This window comes from Microtus pennsylvanicus, unplaced genomic scaffold (genome assembly GCF_037038515.1).
Source record: "Microtus pennsylvanicus isolate mMicPen1 unplaced genomic scaffold, mMicPen1.hap1 Scaffold_148, whole genome shotgun sequence".
In the NCBI taxonomy this organism is placed as follows: domain Eukaryota; kingdom Metazoa; phylum Chordata; class Mammalia; order Rodentia; family Cricetidae; genus Microtus; species Microtus pennsylvanicus.
In genome coordinates, this window is record NW_027460896.1 from 1,391,066 (window position 1) to 1,412,951 (window position 21,886).

General features: G+C 46.2%; 1 pseudogene; it reads right to left on the reverse strand.

Annotated features, from left to right (window-relative positions):
• Nucleotides 1-13,895: 13,895 nt before the first annotated feature.
• On the reverse strand, nucleotides 13,896-14,431 carry LOC142842159 (cofilin-1 pseudogene; annotated as a pseudogene).
• Nucleotides 14,432-21,886: the final 7,455 nt, after the last annotated feature.

The window sequence follows — 21,886 nt, forward strand, 5'->3', positions numbered from 1 at the left end:
TAGCTGAACCAAAAGGTGGAAAACCTGAGAGGTAGGTAATATGTATGGTGAGGTTTCCAATGGCCCAATAATCCTTGCCACATATATACTATCAGTATACAAGTTGAAGGGTTGATCCTTGAAAAGAGAAAAGGCCATAAGGCAGGTCGTGAGTTCTGCAGCTTGGGCAGAAATTGGACCTAGGGGCTGCTTTTCTTTAATTGAATCAGAGACTACCACTGCATAGCCCTTGGAAGAACCATCAGTGAACACTGAGCGCACTCCCTTAAGGGGGGAAGTTTTAATAATTCTTGGAAAAATAACAGGATGATTCTTAAAAAAGGAAATTAAATGGGAATCAGGATAATGGTTATCAAAAATGGCTCCAGTGGTGGCGATGAACAAGGTCCATCCATCTTGAACCCTCTGAAGCCTTGTTATTTCCTCTTTTTGATAAGGGATTAGAAATTTATTTGGGATCCTACCAAAAACTTGTAAACTAAAATCAAATGCCTTCCATAGGAGCTGTAGCACCATTTCATAATATGAAGACACCACCTTCTTAGGGGAAGCAGGTAAATGCAGCCAATAAATGGGTCCCCCTTGCCAAAAAACTCCAGTAGGAGAAAATTGTGAAGAAAAGACCATGAAATAAAAAGGGTGGGCATAATCAAGGCGGCGGAGATGTGCTCGCTCAAGAGCATTAAGCAAGGCATATAGGGCTTCTTTTGCCGCTGGAGTCATGATCCTGGGGGAGGCAGGGGAAGGGTCCCCGGGTAGCATGCCATACAGGGGCTTAAGAGTTCCCGTAGGAATGGAAAGGGAGGAACGGATCCACTGAACATCTCCCAATAATTTCTGCCAGTCATGGAGGGTCTGTAAACGGGAGCAATCCAGCTGCAGCCTCTGAGGCTGAAGCCCAATGGATTGGATTTGAAAGCCCAGATAGGAATAGGGGGGCTGTATCTGCACCTTCTCTGGGGCCAAAATGAACCCATGTTCCTCCAGAAGGGTCTGTAACTCTGCAAACATTAATAAACTTTCCTCTTTTGTTGGTGCTGCCAGAAGTATATCGTCCATATAATGGACAATATGGAAGGAGGCAAACTTACGCCTAAGTGGATCCAAACAAGCTGCAACATACATTTGACAAATTGAAGGACTGGCAGCCATGCCCTGTGGGAGGACGACCCACTGATAGCGCAGGGCAGGCTCTTGAAAATTAATGGAGGGAAGGCTAAAAGCAAAGCGAGGGCTATCCTGAATATGCAGGGGTATAGAGAAAAAACAATCCTTAAGGTCTATAACGACCAAGTGCCATTTTTGAGGAATTGCGACTGGGCAGGGCAGGCCCTGTTGAAGGGGTCCCATAGGTTGCATGGTGGCATTAATGGCACGCAGGTCCTGTAAGAGTCGCCACTTGCCAGAGGACTTTTTTATAACAAAGATGGGAGTATTCCATGGAGAAGTAGAGGGGATGAGGTGTCCAGCCTGCAATTGCTCTTCAACTAACTCATGAGCCGCCTGAAGCTTCTCTCTAGACAAAGGCCACTGTTCTACCCACACTGGAGTGTTATCAAGCCATTTAATTGGTATGGGCATTGGCGGCGCAACAGTGACCCTCATTAAAAATGCCCCAAGCCTCTTCTATCATTGGGGGCACGGGTATCAGTTGGGAGGTCCGCTACAGGGCACCTTGAACCTTGCTCTGACTTTCCTAGGCCTTTGCCCTGAGTCCATCCCATCTTTTGCATTATTCTGGTGGCTTTCTGGGATGATGAGGGGCCCTGCGTGGTGAGAATGACCCCCATGTCTTCCAAGATGTCCCGACCCCACAAATTAACTGGGAGTCCTGGGAGAACATACGGTTGGAAATAGCCTGTATGTCCCTCTGGATCCTGCCATTTTAGAAGTTTTGCACTTTTTTGGGGTATCGCCTGGCCAATCCCCTGAAGGGTGGCAGTCCCTGCCTGCTTAGGCCATGCTTTAGGCCAGTGTTTTTCAGCCAGAACGGAGACGTCCGCCCCTGTATCCAGAATTCCTATAAAAGGTCTATCCTCTACCTTTAAGGTGAGTTGAGGGCGTTTATTCAAGGTGGCTACCCAAAATGCGGATACCCCAGTTTCCCTTAAGCATTGTCTTTCCCGTTTCTCTTTTAACACCGGAGTGTCATAGGGGACCACTGGTATGAGGATTAATTGGGCAATTCGGTCCCCAGCTGGCACCACTGTCACTCCCCTCTCCACAGAGGCCATAATCCTAATTTCCCCTTCAGAGTCAGGATTCACCAGTCCGGGATGTATACGGATGCCCCTAAGGAGCGCATTAGCACGTCCCAGCAATAGGCCCATAGTACCTGGAGGTGGGGGTCCCCTCACCTCCGTTGACAGGGCCTGTATTCCCATTTCAGGTGTCAAAACTGTTCGGCTGGCGGGACTGAGGTCCAGTCCTGCACTCCCTGGGGTTCCCCGGATGAGGTCTGAGATGTGAAGGGGTTGTTCTGGGGGAGGAAACGAATCCTGCCACTCCCTGGAAGGGAGGTTATAGCCCCATACGCACTGGCTTTGGGGCCCTGGGGCTGGGCCCTCTTCCAGTTTCCCGGATTGGCAGGAGGAGGAAGAGGCTGTCTCTCTACATCTCTCTTAGAGCGACAATCATTAGCCCAGTGGTATCCTCGCTTGCAGCGGGGGGCACAGTCCAGGGCGGCGAAAATTGTTATTTAAATTTTGGGGGCACTCTTTGCGAAAATGTCCAATTTGGCCACAACCAAAGCAAGTCCTTGGTCCCTTGGTGGCACTATTATTGTCCCCCCCTCCTTGGGGCCTTAGTGCAGTGGCCAAGACCTGCCCCTGAATAAAATTCCCATCGATGTCTCGACATATCCGGATATAGTCATTAAGACTCTTCTTCCGGTGGGGACGGAGGGCTTCCTTACAATATCTGTTTGCATTCTCATAGGCCATCTGCTTTACCATAGGCATGGTATTCCCTGCTGTTCCAAAAAGTCGCTCTGCCACTTGTATGAGTCTATCTACAAAATCTGAGAATGGTTCGGAAGGTCCCTGAAGGATTTTAGACAGGTGATCTCCTCCTTCAGTTAGAGGGAGAGCCTTCCAGGCCCCAATGGCCGCAGTTGCCACCTGGGAATATACTGCCAAATCGTACTGAATTTGTTGCTGGATGGTCCCAAAAGCACCTGTTCCTGCCAGCATATCAGCGTTTCTCTGGAGTTCCCCATGCAGCGCATTCTGAGCGGCAGTCTGGATACATCTATCCTGAAACTCTCCTCTCCATATAAGGAAGTCTCCCCCACTAAGCGCAGCCCGGCAGAGCTTCTGCCAATCACTTGGGGTGAGATTAAGAGCCCGAAAGGACTCCATCAGAGATAACGTAAAAGGGGCCTGCGTGCCATAGAGGCTGGCAGCTTCCTTTAATTGTTTTAAATCCTTAAAGGCCAGAGGTTCGTGACGACGAAAAACCTGCCCTGGATTGTAGGGATCTGGAATTTCCATAACAGGGGCAACCACTGGATAGCACTTAACGCCTCCCCGGGGAGCCTCCTCCGAGCCCAACCAGGTGGGAGGGGCCGGAGAGGTCCCGAACTGGTCAGAAAGAGGATAGGGAGGGGGCTTGTCCTGCTCTCCAGAGGTCCCCTTTGTCTTTTCTTTTAAACGGGCCCTGCGTAATTCTCGCTGTAGCGCTGCGATTTCTCCCTCCAAAACTTCTTCTTCTGAACCTGTTGATTCTCCCAAGCTCTCTTCCAAATCAGACAAAGAAGGGTAGAGGCGTGTTTGTGCCGAAGAATTCTGCTTGGGACGAGCCCCTAAGCTATCAGAGGAAACTCCGTCCCAGGATTCATTTCCCTCCCCCTTGTCTGGAGGTTTTCGCTTTCTTTTAACCTTTCTTTCCTCTACCTTACCGGGCTTCCCCTTAGCAGGCTGAGAAAGTGGTTCGGCCTCCGCTTCAGAGGCAATATCAGAACAAAGGGAAGCCTTAGTCTCACTATCTTGAATCTCAGATGACACCTCTTTTGTTGCTTCCAAAGCCTGCTTAATCCGGACTTTCTCTGTAAGCAAAGCATCCCTGATCAGTCTCCAAAGGGAGAACGTCGCCATTGGCAGGACCTCAGGCCCCTCCTCTCTCAACGTTTTCTGAAGATCCCCGCGCACCTGTTCCCACTCAGAAATATTGAGGGCTCCACTGGTGACGAACCAGGGACTCCACGTCTCTATAGTTTTAAGAAAATCTTCTAAAGTCTTAGTTTTTACAGCTGTTCCCTGCTCTTTCAATAATCTCTTTAACTGAAACTTTAACTCTGATTTACTCGTAATATTTCCCATATTTCTTAATTAATTAATTAATTCTATATAATTCCCCCAATGCGTCCTGGCCGGCTTACAGGACGACCCAGTCCACTTACCTCACTTTCCGATCTCGGTGGGACCTCCAGATGCCGCGCCAGCGCGGGCTGGAACCAAGAGTCTCGGCGGAGGGTGTCCAGGTTGAATGAATACACAGAGCACGAGCTTGAGGTGGAACAGCTTCTTTCTTTATTGTCTGCTGGGCTGGTTTTATACCATGGCACCAAGTGAGGAGGGGGCTGCGAAGGGACTGTAACCTGACCCTAGCAGGGATCAAAGACTGGTCATCATGCACTTAAAATTCCTTCCTTCTCTGCTCCAGAAGCAGAGGGAATTTATTATGTTTTCCTTGCAGATAAGCACCTCAAATGGGGGCAGGGATATCAACTCGGGGCTGCAGTTCCCACAACATCTATTTCAATCTTCAAGTTTTGAACTGCTTCCTTCACCTGGTTGATTGCTTTTTCTTGGTTTTCTTTGAGGGATTTATCCATTTCTTCCAGCTTTCTCTTTGTCTTCTTCTTTATTTCTTTAAGGGAGTTTTTCACTTCTTCTTTAAAGGTCTCTATCATTTTCATAAAGTTATGTTTAAAGTCATTTTCTTCTACATCTTCTGGGTTAGGATGATCCAGCCTTCCTGTTTTGTTTCCACAGGGTTCTGGTGTTACTATGTTGCATTTTAGGATGTTGGAGAAATTCTTACATTGGCGCCTACCCATCTCTTTTTTCAAATGAGGGCAATAGTGTCTTGGCTTCTGATATAGACATGAATAATTTGCATTAGTATAGATTTTGCTTTATTGAGAGAGATTTACGGTCAATTTTGTTATATGTATAAATGTTTCTGATGTAACTTTTACTTGATAACTGTTTTGTTATATGTAATTTTGCTAGGTTGAAGTTAAAGCCTTTCTTTTTTGTTTAAACAGAAAAAGGGGAAGTGATGTGGGAGTGTCATATGTCAATCTGTTGATTTCATTGGCTAAGCAATAAAGGAACTGCCTTGGCCCATCTCATTGGTTAGAAGATAGGTGGGAGGAGTAGACAGAACAGAACGCTGGGAGGAAGAGGAAGTGAGCTCAGACTCCACAGTGCTCTTCTCGGGAGCAGACGTCCGCCATGCTCCCGGCTCCTGGGCAGACACACGCGATGAAGCTCTGAAGCTCCGACCCAAGATGGACTTAGGCTAGAATCTTCCCGGTAAGACCGGTGCTACACAGATGATAAGAAATGGGCTAGTCCAGGTGCGAGAGTTAGCCTAGAAGAGGCTAGATAGAGATGGGTCAAGCAGTGTTTAAAAGAATACAGTGTCTGTGTAATTATTTCGGGGCATAAGCTAGCCGAGCCGGGCAGGCGGCTGGGGTGTTTGGGGACGCAGCCCCGCCGCCGCTTCATATTACTACAAATGACGCCCAGACGTGTGGCTAACTGAGTCCACAAAAAACTTGAGAAGGCTTAAAAATAAGGGAGAGAGAGTTTAACACAGATTTTTGCTGTTTGTTGGTGGCGTGCTGTAGAGAGATTTCCTGATTCGGCAACAGCAGCAGAAAAAAAAGCTGCGTTATCTTAAAGCGCTGCTTCCTGGGGCTGTGCCGCCAGTGCAAACTCTGGCTTTATGTTTGTGTTCCCGCTTGGGATCAGAAGGAGAGTGCTCTGAGACCGTGACGATGACTCAGAGCTCCCCGCCTGCTCCTGGGCAGAAGGCAGAATCAGGCTTAGGCAGGCGGAAGAGCATGGCAGATTCCTGCCGCCATACAGAGACGTGTTTTCAGACTGCGCAGTGCTCTGCGTGTCAGATTTGGATGTTACTTGGATGAAAAGAATTTCTGTGCTGCACGCTCAGTCTCAGAATTAAAGTGCTGAGTGCTGCTCCTACCTGGTGATGGAGCTAGCACAAAATGGTACGTCCTCCATTTTGAAATTTTCCTGACTCAGCTTTAGCTGCAAACCCTGCAGCTCATTAAGAGGTCCTGCCACGAAACACTTAAACGGTGGTGACGAAAAGCTGAACGCAAGCTTTTCGGTTTTCAGCCGTAGCAGGAAAAAAGCTGCGCGTTTAAAAATGCCGGCTTTCTGGGCCATCCTGCCAGGGCAAACTCTGACTGTTTGAGGCAGGAGGGCCAGCTATCAAGAGAGGACTGGAGTGTTGTCTGTTGTAGCTCGCTGGCTGGCAGGGACCCTACAGCCAGTACCTCAGCCATGAGGCTGAAAAGCTAAGGAATGGGTTGGATCCAGCCGTCAAAGCCACGCCTTTAGTCCTACTGAGATTGCTTGCTAAATTAAGGACTCATGTGGTCAGAAAAAGAGAGATATACAGTAAAGAGAGATTCAAAGACAATGAAAATTTCTAAATGGTTTACTGTGTGTTAAAAATATATGCAGACTAAAAGTTAAAATTCTTAAAGTAAACCTCTGTGACTTCAAGGTGTGGTAGCACACGCCTTTAATCCCAGTGCCTAGAAGGCAGAGACAAACAGATCTCTGTGAGTTCAAGGTGTAGTAGTGTACGCCTTTAATCCCAATGCCTGGAAGGCAGAGACAGGCGAATCTCTGAGAGTTCAAAGACAGCCTGGTCTACAGGGTTATTCCAGGTCAAAGATATGCGCTCAAAAAGCAAAAAGTTAACCTAGAAATGTCGCAGCTTAGCGCCTAGTGATTTAAAGGTGTAAATCAAAAGTGCTCCTGGATAGTAAAAAATTGCAGATTCACAATAGGACAGATTCAGACCACTAAACGAGTCACACTGTTAGATGAATGTACGTAGGCTTGAGAGAGAGAAGAAAAGGAATATAGAGAATAAAGTTAATGGTTAAAAAAAAAAGGTAAAGTCTTTAAAGAGACAGAGTACAGATAGTTAAGAGATTAAAAGAAATAAAGAAAAATAAGCTACGTAAAAAATGGAAAATTCACAGAGAGTCTGGATTATGTACATTGTGTTTTCTTTAAAATTTTTGACTGTAAAGGAGCTAAGTACAGACAGACATTTCATTACATGGGCTGCCAAGCTAAACCAGAATGGATATAAGGGTATTACGATTTCAGAATTTGGGTCTAAGGATATGATGCTTTGGAGAGAGTCTTCTTTTGTTTTCACAGAGGATGAGACTCTATGGATTTCTTCTATTCCGATTTGGTATGATGGACCACGTCCTCCTGAAGGGTTGCTGTGAACATCTTCAGAAAATTGCCTTGCTCAACTGCCAACTGAGATAAACCTGGCACACAGGTTACACCCTAAAATCATTAACGACGCCCCCATTCAGCAGGAAGCAGTTTGGAGAGAAAAAACTGCGCCCATGTTCCCAAATATAGTTTATAAATGTTCTTTTACATTTAAAGGGGGATATGATATAGACATGAATAATTTGCATTAGTATAGATTTTGCTTTATTGAGAGAGATTTACGGTCAATTTTGTTATATGTATAAATGTTTCTGATGTAACTTTTACTTGATAACTGTTTTGTTATATGTAATTTTACTATGTTAAAGTTAAAGCCTTTTTTGTTTAAACAGAAAAAGGGGAAGTGATGTGGGAGTGTCATATGTCAATCTGTTGATTTCATTGGCTAAGCAATAAAGGAACTGCCTTGGCCCATCTCATTGGTTAGAAGATAGGTGGGAGGAGTAGACAGAACAGAACGCTGGGAGGAAGAGGAAGTGAGCTCAGACTCCACAGTGCTCTTCTCGGGAGCAGACGTCCGCCATGCTCCCGGCTCCTGGGCAGACACACGCGATGAAGCTCTGAAGCTCCGACCCAAGATGGACTTAGGCTAGAATCTTCCCGGTAAGACCGGTGCTACACAGATGATAAGAAATGGGCTAGTCCAGGTGCGAGAGTTAGCCTAGAAGAGGCTAGATAGAGATGGGTCAAGCAGTGTTTAAAAGAATACAGTGTCTGTGTAATTATTTCGGGGCATAAGCTAGCCGAGCCAGGCAGGCGGCTGGGGTTTTGGGGACATAGCCCCGCCGCCGCTCCATATTACTACAGGCTTCTTGGTCCAATCTTTGCTGTGGCTCTCTCTTAGGTCCAGTCAGTATTGAAGCTGGCTCTTAGGTCCACTCAGGATTGGTGCCAGTTGTGTCACAGGGTTCTACGGAGCTTGCAGGGTTGGGGGTGGGTTGGGGGCCAGGTGGATTGAGGGCTAGCAGGAAAGCTCCCTGCTAGCAGCTCTTATGTCCACCGAGTATTGGGTCAGGATGTATTGCTTGCAGGGAATGATGGGTTGGGGTTGGGGTGGATTGAGGGCTAACAGGCAAGCACCCTTGCTGGGGACTAGGAATATCAAAGGACCTGGAGAGGGGCTCCTGGCTTTTCTCCCACCTGGAGTTCTTAGGGAGTGTGGGGTCCAGGGTCACAGGGCTGCTGCTTACTTACCTTTTGTGCCCCCAAGTATTGGCACAGGATGTGTGACCAGGTTCCATGGAACTCGCAGGGCTCAAATATAATTTCTAAACCCCAATAGTAATAGTATTTGGAGCAACTCCCCTGTTCTCTAGTATGTCCTGCTCCCCTGTGTTTGACTGGCCAGCTTGAAGGTTTTGATGAGAACCCCTTTCCTGGCATTGCAGGTCAGCTCTGGCTTCACTGGGTCCACTAGCAAAAGCAGCATCACAATTGCCTTCTTGAGATATAAAGTACCATGTGACAAGGTAGAAGTATTTTGGCTTTGGTGAGATCTGTGAATCCAAAGCTACTTCCTCCTGTCCAAAGAATGGAAGCTGAGTTCTAATTTATGCTGGAATTATGAAGTGTGATCTGCCTTAAATATTAGATCCTTACATATTATTTTGTCTCCTCCCTTACACATTAATGTAATTGAGCCCATCAATGCCCTCCCCAGAATGCCTCTACTCAGAAAAGTGGATTCATTTGAAAACACAATAACTCATGGGAAAAATAATTGTCCCATTAATGAGACACTGGACTTACACTTCTTAGGGAGTCCTCTCTACATGTGGCAGTTTCTACATCATAGTCAAGCCTGCTTGCTTCCTGATTTCCAACTCAAACAAGAAAAATAAGGCATAGCTTTTACTTTTGCCATTCCCATTCTCTTATTCTTTTTTTTTCTTTTTGGTTATTCATGACAGGGTTTCTCTGTGTAACAATACTCATTGCCCTAAAACTCACTTTGCACACCAAGCTGGTCTCAAATGCACGGAGATCAGCCTGCCTCTGCCTCCACAGTGCTGGGATTAAAGACGTGCCACCACAATGGGCTCTCACTCCTTTTTCATCTTCAAATGTTGGAGCAATTCTTTGCATGCTTGGATGACCTGCTAAATTGCCTGACTGTTTCTCTGAAACACACACTCGTACACACACACATACACACTCACACAAGCACTGCAGAATCACTAATACCAGTCTTAGCATCAGCATTTCCTCATGAGGGAGTCGGAGTGTCCTGAGCCTTCCTCTGAAGATGCTGATGGAAACTGCAGTTGGTCCTTAGTCTGTGGTGAAGGTTTAGAGAGACACAGAGGACAAGGGTGAAGAACAGCACAAAGCCTGTGCAGATGACATCATGACCCTCTGACATGCTGTGATTTCTACATGAGGAGCTTGCTGTAAGGATCCACAGCTCAGATGCTGTCCTTTGCAGGACTGAGCCAGCCAACTTAAGGACTCCGGGGACATCCTCAGGGAGCCTGGGATGTATGTTTAGTATAAATCATGTTATGTGATTATGGCCCCTGTATGCACAGATATGTTCATACAGGGCCATAGTTTAATAAGGCTCTGTTTAATCTGGAAACAATCTGTTCAGAGTATGTAGGTTGTGCTTTAAACGCATGGGTCATACAACTCTTGCTCTCTCCTCTCAGTGCTCTCAAGGTTGTGGGAACACAGGACTAAGGATGAGTGGTGTTCCCTTCCTGAATCTGGCTCACATAAAATAAGCACAGGACTTTGTATATTCCACATGCAGAATTGCTCTTTTCCAAGTTGAGGCTAGGGGAGTTACTGGATAAACATGACTACACGAGGATACCTTGTCATTGTTAGGTGATGACAGCAGAATTCTTCATGACAGCCAGTAATGCATGTGCCTCACCTGCCCCAGGCTTGGCAGGACACCCCGATTGGGACAGGATAGGCCTTCTAGAAAGGGGACCACAGTCACTCAGTTGCCACTGAGATGATTCCTGTTGTTTTGTATTTGCTGAAGATTTCCTGATTAATATAGGGCAAGAAACCCTCAATGAGCAAATGCATTGATTATTTCTGGTTACTTTTGGAACTGGTTTACTGTGTACAGATCTGTGTTTATAGTTATTAGTTAGCTGTTTCATAGTGCAAGAATCCTAAACTCTAGTCAGATGAAAAGAAGATTCTGACTTAAGCGGACGAATTTATGTGTGACAAGTATGAACATGGATTCTGTGCTCAAGTGGCGGCTGGGACATGTTTTGTACCTACAGTTACATCCTGACCCGTTCCTGAAACCTTTCCAATTATAATTTGGGTTTTGTGTGTATGTGTGTGCACATGTGTGTGTGCGAGCACGTGTGTTGCCTATGTCTTCATTTCTGGGTATACTTCTTGAATCCAGAATTCAACTTCATGATTCTCTTCTCATTGGCCTTCCAGTGTGATTTTTGAGAAACAGTCTCTCCCCGATTCTGGAGCTCATCAGCTCTCCTAGACTCCTTCCTGGGAATCTCAAGAGTAGGGATTACCACTGTGTGCTAACGCTGCTGATATTATATGCTGGTACTGGGACACAAATCTACGTCCCACTATTGTCTGACAAGTACTCTGCCAACTGAGGAATCCCCCTAACACAATCCCTAGTTCCAGTTTCTTAGTCCCAGTGTTCGCCATGAATGTCATTCTCTGTGTATCTCATGAACTGGATGTTCTCCAGAATGTGGAAGTCCATATCTCGTTCCCCAGACTAGAGGTTAAGTGGTGTCTGTCCACTTGTGTTGATGTGACTTTGGTCTGTGCCCTGAAAAAGATGATGACCCAAGAAGAAGAACAGAGAAGTTTTCTGCCTGTTGGCCAGAACTCTCACCATTATGCTGGAAGTAACTCTTGTAGACCAGGCTGGCCTTGAACTTATGGATATCCACCTTCCTCTGCCTCCTGAGTGCTGGGATTAAAGGCATGGGCCACCACCTCCCAGCCTAGGGATTATTTAAAAGCTGATGCTGGATGGTACAGTTCAGAGAAACCTTCATTTCCAACCCCTCTCTATGAAATTTGTAAAATGGTTTCAGGAAATACCTTAGTCAGAGAGTGTTGCTCCAGCATGCTACAGTATCTGATATAGATTTGTAGCACTGGACAGATGGAAGAGGGAATCCAATATCTGTAATGTCAGCAGTTGGTAGTAGAGGCAGAATGAGCAGATGTTTGAGGTCACTCTGAGACACATAAGGCCTTCATTGAACTTCAGAATGGCCACTAGCCCTGCCTCAAAGAGTCAAAATTCAAAATAGTTTAGACACACCAATCAGTCCACAAAAGTCCAATTGATTCTTTATAATTCTTTCTCCATTCTATCTCTCTCCTGTCTTTCTTCTCTCCCCCCCCCATGTGTATGTGTGTGTGTGTATCTGTGATTCTTTGTATATGTATATGGGTACAATTGTGTCTGTGTACACATACATTTCTTTAATGTATATGCATGTGGAAGCCACAGCAAAACCTCATATTCACCTTGTTTATGTGACACAGGTCACTCATTCACATCAGGTCTCAGTGATTCTGCTAGGTTGGTGGCATTGACAGTGAGTAATCAGCAGATGGCTGCCTTGCCAGTGGTGGGATTCCAAGCATATGTCACCATTCCTGTTTGTCAATGGAGAGGGGGAAGACAGGAAGTCAGAACTCATGATTGCCTACCAAGCAGTGAATGGACATCACTTTTTCAAGCTTCCTTTACTTTTTTAGGAGAGGGTTTCTCTGTATAACAGCTTTTGCTACCATGGAACTCCCTTTGTGAACAAGGCCAATCTTGATCTCACAAAGATACTCCTGTCTCTGCCTCCTAAGTGTGCTTCCTTTGCTTTGGTTTTCATGTTTTCCCTAGTTTCTCTGATGTCTTTTTGTGTCTCTGAATTTCCCAAGGCAGATCTGTGCTGATGGCTGGACAGATAAAGCAGGGATATCTGAACTGAAGGCACCTTCTTAGGCTTCTTTTTTCTTGACCTATAAATTTTTTCAAATACGGTTGTAGCTTTATATCTCTTAAGGTCTCCTTTTCATTTGGCCATCCCAGACACTGTCTGTTTTCTTCCCACCAATGAGAGCCCTAGGACCATATGACCCTGAGCACAGAGGACCTTACTAGCTACTTCCTAGACTACTCATGCCAATGCAGTCAAGAAGCATCAGGTGTCCCTGTGGCCAAGCTGCAGACATGACATGTCTGTGTGCTTCAGACACAGCTACCAATAAGACATGGGTGCCCTGAATCATAGGCTGCTATAAGAGTCAATGCCAAAGCTTTTGTGTGAAATAGTTCTGAAAAATACTTGCCACGGTGAAATCAAACAGGATTAGAAAATCCTGACTCAGAAGTTATGCTGCAATATTTCAATTTACTTGGGACTGGATATCATAGGTTTATATCAATGTTAAGAGATGGATCAGGATAAAAATCAAGTGAACATTTAATAAAATACATAATAATAAAATAACAAACAGAGAAATTTCTGTGTCAGGCTTGGAAAACTTTGTTTAAACTCTGGAGAGTGGAACATAGTGGCAACATCCAGTGAAAAGTAGCCATAGTATCCATAGTACTTGAGCCAACATTCTGTTGTGGTCCCAAAGAGGCAGCTTACAACAGGTTACCCTGCTGCTCTTCAGAGATTCAAGGGACACGTGATTTTTGGCAGACTCATCTGAAGAGACAAAAAGGAAGTTGAAAACACAGGAGCTTTTAGCCAGAATGATGTGAACAAAATCACAGTTATCGCAGGTTGAGAAATATATCCTGCACATAAGAACAATCATTTATGAAAGATGAAACCTTCACCCATGTTTTTTCTCTTCCCTTTTCTTTTTTTTTTTTGTTAATTAGCCTTTTTATTGTTTTTTTTATTTTTTTTTTAAATTGAAGGTCCCTTACTGGTCCTGTTTTCATGAGTGGCTGAGAACAAGGGGAAGGGGAGGGCAACCAGCTGGCAAGGGAGGATCGTTTCCACATTTCATTTACACACAGAACTAAACAGACAAGCACAGAGTCACTATTGCGGTTATAAGTTGGCAGCATGGGATGTGGGGGATGAGGAATAGGGGTGTCATTAAAAAAATAGGTCAGGCTCCACCAAAACTGGGTGCCTGAGTGACTTGGTCTGCTTCAACCCAAGAGGAATCAGAAGATCAAAAGCAGCTTGGGAAGGCCAGAACCATCAGGGTGGAGGGAGAAGGACAGCCCAGGGGGTAGGGGGGTCATTTGGCAACTGGGGTGAAGGGATTACCCTCACCCTGCTGGGATCCCCCCAGCCCCTCATGTCTGGCAGGAAAGGGGCAGCCTGCAACATCCATGAGCAGGTCTGGGGCTGCTAGATGTTCCAGGCAGGGGCTGGAGGCGGCTCACAAAGGCTTGCACTCCAGGGAGATGACGGCACTGCCACCTAGTTTCTCTGCCAGGGTGCAGTGGTCCTTGACCTCCTCGTAACAGTTTGCTTGTAATTCATGCTTGATTCCTGTCAGCTTCTTCTTGATGGCATCCTTGGAGCTGGCGTAGATCGTTTTGCTCTTAAGAGACGCACTCTCAGCGGCCCAGAAGAGGAACACCAGGTCTTCTTTCTTGCTCTCCTTGGTCTCCTAGGTGGCATGGTAGAGAGCGTAGGAGCAGTCCTTGTCTGGCAGCATCTTGACAAAGGTGGTGTAGGGATCGTCCAGAGTCTGCCCCACATCTCCTACCAGGATCTCCTTGCCCTCCTCCAGGATGATGTTCTTCTTGTCCTCACTCAGGCAGAAGAGCACTGCCTTCTTGCGTTTCTTCACTTCTTCTGGCATTGAAGACTTGCGCACTTTCATGTCATTGAACACCTTGATGACACCATCAGAGACAACCACTCCAGAAGCCATGTTTCCAGAAGTTAAAGGGAGACAGGGAGAGCTAGAGAAGAACTGAGCCATTGCAGCTGCTACCGGGATCCGACTCTCTTCCTTTTCTTCATGACTCCCAGCTGTTGTGTGTGTCTGGGCTCATATGTGTCTTCTGGAGCACTGCCAGTGTTCACTCCTGTGTGAGTAGGAGGGGTTCTCAAGCGTCACACTGACTTTGCTTCCTGAGACATTCTCCTTGAACTGGTAAATTGTCAAGAACTCTAGACCATCTGTACAAGGATGAAAAGGGAACTTCTCCCTTCCATCTCTATAGAGGTAGGATGATATCCTCACACTGGCATGCAAGGATTTTATGTGGCAGCTGGTTCTGAGTTCATGCTTTCATGTTTGAAGATCACCCACTTGGTTGAGTGAATCATTCCTGTCACTAGGAGGGCAATTTGATGGTTACATTCTCATCTTATGATATCTCTCAGGAGCTATTGTCAACAGAACAAATGAATAATTGACCCTGTGTGGTGGTTGATCCGCTGTTGTAGCTCTCTATGGGAAGCAAGAAAAGTTCATGGTTGAATGTGTTCATGAGTGCTTGCAAAGGTTATTATCCATTTCCTGACATGGTAAGCAGCCTGGGGAATCAGGAAGTTGGCCCAAAAACAAAAATCATTGTTTCTTGACTTGTGTGAAGATGAGCAGTGTGGATTTGCTGTCTGAAAGGGGCAGAGAAGTAACCACATGCTTTTCTGAGGTAAGACAGAAGGGCATATGAGGCTGGTGCCTTCAAGTCTTTGAAAGGAAGTGGCCTGGCTTTATTGGAGGGTGTCCCTCAAGGATTCTATGACCTTGTCTATTAGAAACAGATTTCTTTCACATTGTCCCTGGCTAGACAACCTTTGCTTGAGGAGAGCTACCCAGACATATGTGTCACAGTCTAACCTTCCATGGTACTCAGCCTGAATTCTCTGGCTACCTACCCACTTGCCTCCCATTCAGCTTCACCATGACAGGAAACAGATCATGATGTTAGAGTCACACAGTTTGCTATTCCCCCTGCTTTCCAAGGCCTCATGAGAAAGCTATGAAAATCACCCTTTGCTTGTTTAGATGGCTTTCTCAACACAAGGAGTTGATTGACGGGGCACTCCCTAAATTACATGGTGTCCTGCGCTGGTCCAGGACTTGTGTTCACATTGACTGCTGTGTCTATGATAGTCAGGGGTTGGAAGACACTAATGTTGAATGTCCCAAGTCTTTCAGCAAGTTGGCACAGAGGCTGTGCCATGGCTTGGTTGACAGGTTGAAACTGTGGTCAAACTTACATTGTCACATAAGGCAGACCACTGATGGTTTTGTGTGTTCTGCCTCCCAATGACAATTGAGAGGTGTGCCTGTTATTTGTTCTTTTTCTGAGACTATCTAGCTCATTCTGATCTTGTGAGGTGATATCAAATATCCAACTGTGTGCAGAGAGCCAAACAGTGCTCTTCTAGGTGAAGGGCTCCACAAAAGAAACTTCTTTGTAGATAAAATTGGAGTACAAGGGTCTCTTTTGTCTTCCAGACATCTTTATGGAAGTTCAGGTTTGCAACTTTCAAGAGAAATAGTGGTGCCATCTGCTCTCTGAAAATGCAAGGAGAGCAGAAGGATAGGGACATCAACAGTCAGAGCTCAGGAGATGCTACCCAAGAGTTTCCTCCACCCTTATCCTGATTAATATGTGGCTTAGTTTGAATGAGAATGGCCCCCATAGATGAACATATTTGCATATGAAACAGGAAAGATTTTAAACTGCGTCTGTGTCGGGTGGGAGAATGATGGCGACTGCCTGATTCGGCTTTCTTTCTCCCAGAATTCTGTTCAGTCTACTCCGCCTACCTAATTTTCTGTCCTATTAAAGGGCCAAGGCAGTCTCTTTATTTAGTCAATGAAATTAACACAAAACAGAAGACTCTCCCCCATCAGGGGGCCACAGAGCTTTAAGGTTTCTAAAGCCAAACCCGTTCCAACTAATCTCTCTCTCTCTCTCTCTCTCTCTCTCTCTCTCTCTCTCTCTCTCTCTCTCTCTTGCTTGAGAATCAGTGTCAGCTATCACCTCCAGCTTCAATGCCATGACTTGTTGCTAGATTCCAATCAGGATGGTCATGTGCTGTCCCCCATCTGTAACTGGGACCCCTAAATAACATGCTTTTACCCATGATGGCCTTGGCCACAGTGCTTTGTCAAGGCAAGAGAGTAGAAACAGCAGGAATGGACAAATTCAGTAAGTGAATGCTGGAAGAGATATCTGTCTGCATCAAGTTCCTATCTCAAAGGCCCTAGGGTATCTGACAAATGATTCATGACACAGGTAGACAACTGTTAAGCCCTCCACTGCACCATCAACACCAGTAGAGTTTGGCATTGTAGGCTGCCATAGAGACTTGTGTTTGCAAGGTGTCCTCAGCGGTGGCCAAGGAAGTATATTGCAAATTGTTAAGCAGACACAACACCCACATTCAGAAAGACCAATGCCAGCATTCTCAGCAGACATAAGAAAGCCCAATTCATTGATGGATTCCATCAAGACCAGGCTTCAGAAACTCATCTTCCACACAGAGACACTCAGAGAATCAAACTAATTCATCTAAATCAGCGCTTCTCAACCTGTGGGTCTCAGCCTCTTTGGGGGTTACATGAGCCTTTTACAGGCCCACCTAAGATCATCAGAAAACACAGATATTTACATTATAACTCATAACAGACACAAACATACTTGTGAAGCAGGAGCAAAGGGGATCTTCACAACATAAGGAACTGTATTAAAAGGTTGCAGCATTAGGAATATTGAGAACCACTGATCCAAATAACCACCTCAGACAAGAAGCCCTCACCGACACAGAGTGCTGTTCACAACCTGCATGGAGACTATGAGGATTCTGCAGTCACCTCACTCAGCAAGAACGTACACAATAACACTGGCTGACACCTCATTAGCCCCACAGCAGTGAATGTTTCCCCAATCTAGACCCCATATGTCATCACTGAACACAAAGCAGTCCAAAGATGCTAACCTTATCTGGCAGTGATGCTCCACAGCCCTCTGAAGTCCTAGTTACCTTTTCACAGTAGCCAGAAAAGTTCTGTAATTTTAGCCAATCAAAGAGAAAGATTCATTTACTGGGATAAAAATACTATCACAGTTTCTAAATTTCTGGAACATGGGAAGGGCAGCATGGACCCTGGTGGCAGGAGGCTGTGAAGAAAAGGACACAGATGCTCCCAGATCAGCCTGAGGATGGTTAGAGCAGAAGGAGAGGAGGCTTATGGGAAGGGTTTGGCTTCAACCCCCCAGGAAGGCATGCTTTTCTGCTCCTGGGAACCCCTGTCCTGTCCCTCATATATCTCTTCTTCAGGGAGTCTCCCCCAATCAGCCCACCCAAGATCCCTGTCCCTGCCCTACATGCTCATCTCTTTCTTCTCAGCTGCCTGGCTGGAACTGGAATTTCCTATGGGCAGACTCTCTTCCCCTCCCCCAGTGCCATGCCCTGTACTCCTCAATCTCTTATTGATTTTCTTCTCTCTTGCCTTGTCCCACAAACCCCTCTCTTCCTCTCTACCCTGTGCCCCCTTAACTCCTGGGCGTGCACAGTACATGAACTTCTTTATAGCTGGTCATTGATAAGGATCTTTAAAACTAGGGAATGACTTGGTGAAGACCCCATGTTGTGTGGAACATGAAGTTGTATAATGTGGATTGCAGAAGTTGGATGCCTGGCTCTTTAATATGGGGTAGCCATGTGTCTGATTTCTCTGTCCAGCCATAGTGCTGGGCCAAGAATGAGCTTACGTTGAGGGAGCTAACAGCTTCCACTGCAGGGAGAAGAAAGCTAGAGCACTTGTGCCCATGTTGCTGGAGGTGTCTCACAGGGAACATCATATTTTGGGGTACACAGCACTATGAAGTTCTGGCCTGGCTCCCTCTTGTGGCTGGTGGGTCACACCAGGACATAATGGACCCATGGTTTAAAAACATGGCCCTAGGCCTGTTGTTCCAACCTTGAAAGGAGACACAAGCAAAGGACTCTGTTAGTGACTCTGACATCATCAGGACTCACCACTAAGCTAGTCTGCTCTCCCATAGCACTCTATATGATTTCTCTTGACTATCCTGATCACCCTTCCCCCAAACCCAAACCCCTCTTCTTTCCTCCATGGCCTTTTGTTGCATCCTTTGCTTGTCTGCTTCAGGCTCAACTTTCTCAGAATCCACATAAAGGGGTAGAGTGGAAAAGCTCTTTCTAGGGTAACAGACTAGGGTTTGTGTCTTATAAATGGTGCAGCATATTAGTGGCAAAAGCACAGATCAAGTACACAAGGAGAAGTCACTGGGTGTGCCTACCCAGCCTCACTGGGACTCCATTTCCCATGTTTCCCTATCCCTCACCTGGGGTTGAGTCTCCTTCCTTTGGGGTTAGGATGCAGCAGAAGAAACAGCAGCACAGATGATGGATTTGCCTCCTTACCTCTTTAAGATGTCTTCTCTGCTTCTTCTTGGAAGATATGGCTGCCTCCTGGGGCTTTTCCTCACTAGTGGTAGATGGCCACTTTTCAAAGGTTGTTATCTCAATGTTTTGATAGTCAGTGTTCTGCCACTTAGGGACATGCATGTTGTCTTCATGGTCCACACTCCAGGGGTAGTGAACACGGTGTCTCTGTGGTTTGCGCTCTGGCTTGGGAGAGCACCCACGGTGTCTACATGGTCCATGCTCAGGCTAGGATGAGTGCCCAGTGTCTTTACAGTCTGCCCTCTGGCTCTGGCCAGCGCCAATGGTGTCTTCAAGGTCTGCGCTCTGGCTGGGGCAAGTTCCCACAGTGTCTTTATGGTCCGTGCTCTAGCTACTTGGGGAGCATCCATGGTGTTGATAGTGTCATATGAGAGCTTCCTGGACTCCAGAGGAAATTCATTCAGGTCTCCAGATGTGCTGATCATCTTGGTAACCTCAACATCATCCTGGGGTCCTAGGATGGGGTGACACTTGTCTTCCAGGACGAACAGCACAGTGAGGGGTGATGGATGAGCATGATGGTGCTGCCGGCCTCCTGGATCTCATCCTCCCCACTGTCATCCAGTAACTCTGAGTCAGAGTCCTCCATGCAGGAGAGGTGATTCTCTGATGTTTCACTACCAGTCTCCTGGATCTCAGCATCCCCACTGTCATCCAGTAACTCTGAGGCAGAATCCTCCAGGCAGGAGAGGTGATTCTCTGAGGTTTCACTACCAGTCTTCTGGATCTCAGCATCCCCACTGTCATCCAGTAACTCTGAGGCAGAATCCTCCAGGCAGGAGAGGTGATTCTCTGATGTTTCACTACCAGTCTTCTGGATCTCAGCATCCCCACCATCATCACATGGGTCTGAGGCAGAATCCTCCAGGCAGGAGAGGTGATTCTCTGAGGTTTCACTACCAGTCTCCTGGATCTCAGCATCCCCACCATCATCCTGTAGGTCTGAGTCAGAATCCTCCAGGCAGGAGAGGTGATTCTCTGATGTTTCACTACCAGTCTTCTGGATCTCAGCATCCCCACCATCATCACACGGGTCTGAGGCAGAATCCTCCATGCAGGAGAGGTGATTCTCTGATGTTTCACTACCAGTCTTCTGGATCTCAGCATCCCCACCATCATCACACGGGTCTGAGGCAGAATCCTCCATGCAGGAGAGGTGATTCTCTGATGTTTCACTACCAGTCTTCTGGATCTCAGCATCCCCACCATCATCCCACGGGTCTGAGTCAGAATCCTCCAGGCAGGAGAGCTAATTCTCTGATGTTTCACTACCAGTCTCCTGGATCTCAGCATCCCCACCATCATCCTGTAGGTCTGAGTCAGAATCCTCCATGAAGGAGAGGTAATTCTCTGATGTTTCACTACCAGTCTTCTGGATCTCAGCATCCCTACCATCATCCTGTAGGTCTGAGTCAGAATCCTCCATGTAGGAGAGGTAATTCTCTGAGGTTTCACTACCAGTCTTCTGGATCTCAGCATCCCCACCATCATCCTGTAGGTCTGAGTCAGAATCCTCCAGGCAGGAGAGATGATTCTCTGATGTTTCACTACCAGTCTTCTGGATCTCAGCATCCCCACCATCATCACATGGGTCTGAGGCAGAATCCTCCATGCAGGAGAGGTGATTCTCTGATGTTTCACTACCAGTCTTCTGGATCTCAGCATCCCTACCATCATCCTGTAGGTCTGAGTCAGAATCCTCCATGTAGGAGAGGTAATTCTCTGATGTTTCACTACCAGTCTTCTGGATCTCAGCATCCCTACCATCATCCTGTAGGTCTGAGTCAGAATCCTCCAGGCAGGAGAGGTGATTCTCTGATGTTTCACTACCAGTCTTCTGGATCTCAGCATCCCTACCATCATCCTGTAGGTCTGAGTCAGAATCCTCCAGGCAGGAGAGGTGATTCTCTGATGTTTCACTACCAGTCTTCTGGATCTCAGCATCCCCACCATCATCACACGGGTCTGAGGCAGAATCCTCCATGCAGGAGAGGTGATTCTCTGATGTTTCACTACCAGTCTTCTGGATCTCAGCATCCCTACCATCATCCCACGGGTCTGAGTCAGAATCCTCCAGGCAGGAGAGGTGATTCTCTGATGTTTCGCTACCAGTCTTCTGGATCTCAGCATCCCCACCATTATCCTGTAGGTCTGAGTCAGAATCCTCCAGGCAGGAGAGGTAGTCCTCATCTGTCTCACTGTCATGATCACTATCAGATGAGCTCTTACTCTCTGTCTCCTCAGAATAAAACCATGGGTCAGAAAAACATGGACGGCTTATATCCAGTGCTTGTTTAAATCTGGACAGCTGGATGGTGTACAGGCCCTCTTGTTATTTATTTATTCTTTCCCTCTGTATGGTATTGATACTTCTCCATCACAGAGATTTTTTTGCACCAAAATTCTTCCTCCATGACCCCACTGTGACAGAGAGTTTAACAGGGAATCCTAGGACAATTCTATGGGAAAACTATTTATCAAGCATGTAAGGAGATCAACTTTTGTCATTCTCTAAAGAAGAAATTGACATGAGGTTCATACTGTAAGCCCCTGGTTCCAGAGAAACGGTGACTAGAGCTGTGGATCAATAGCTGGAACCTTAATTGAACTGGGGGACATTGGGGCAGACACAAGGCGAAGCTGTAATGTCACAGAGCAGATGAAAATAATCCGAGTTCACTGTATACGTCTATAGAAGTATTATAGAGGATTTCTTATTTCACACAGATAAGGTTTAAAATAAGAAAAATTAAACCAAAGTAAAACATGACAAAAAAATTTAAACAGAACAATTAAGCAAAACGAACACATAAGCAGAAATCTGTGGCTCAACAAAAAGTATTGAGTGTATGTATTAAGAAGAACTGAACACAAAATTCAACCAACAAAGAGGAAATCTCCCAATGTCAAGGTCCAAGAGATTAGGAGATTCCAGTTTATCAGGTCAAGTGTAGAAGTCCAGGT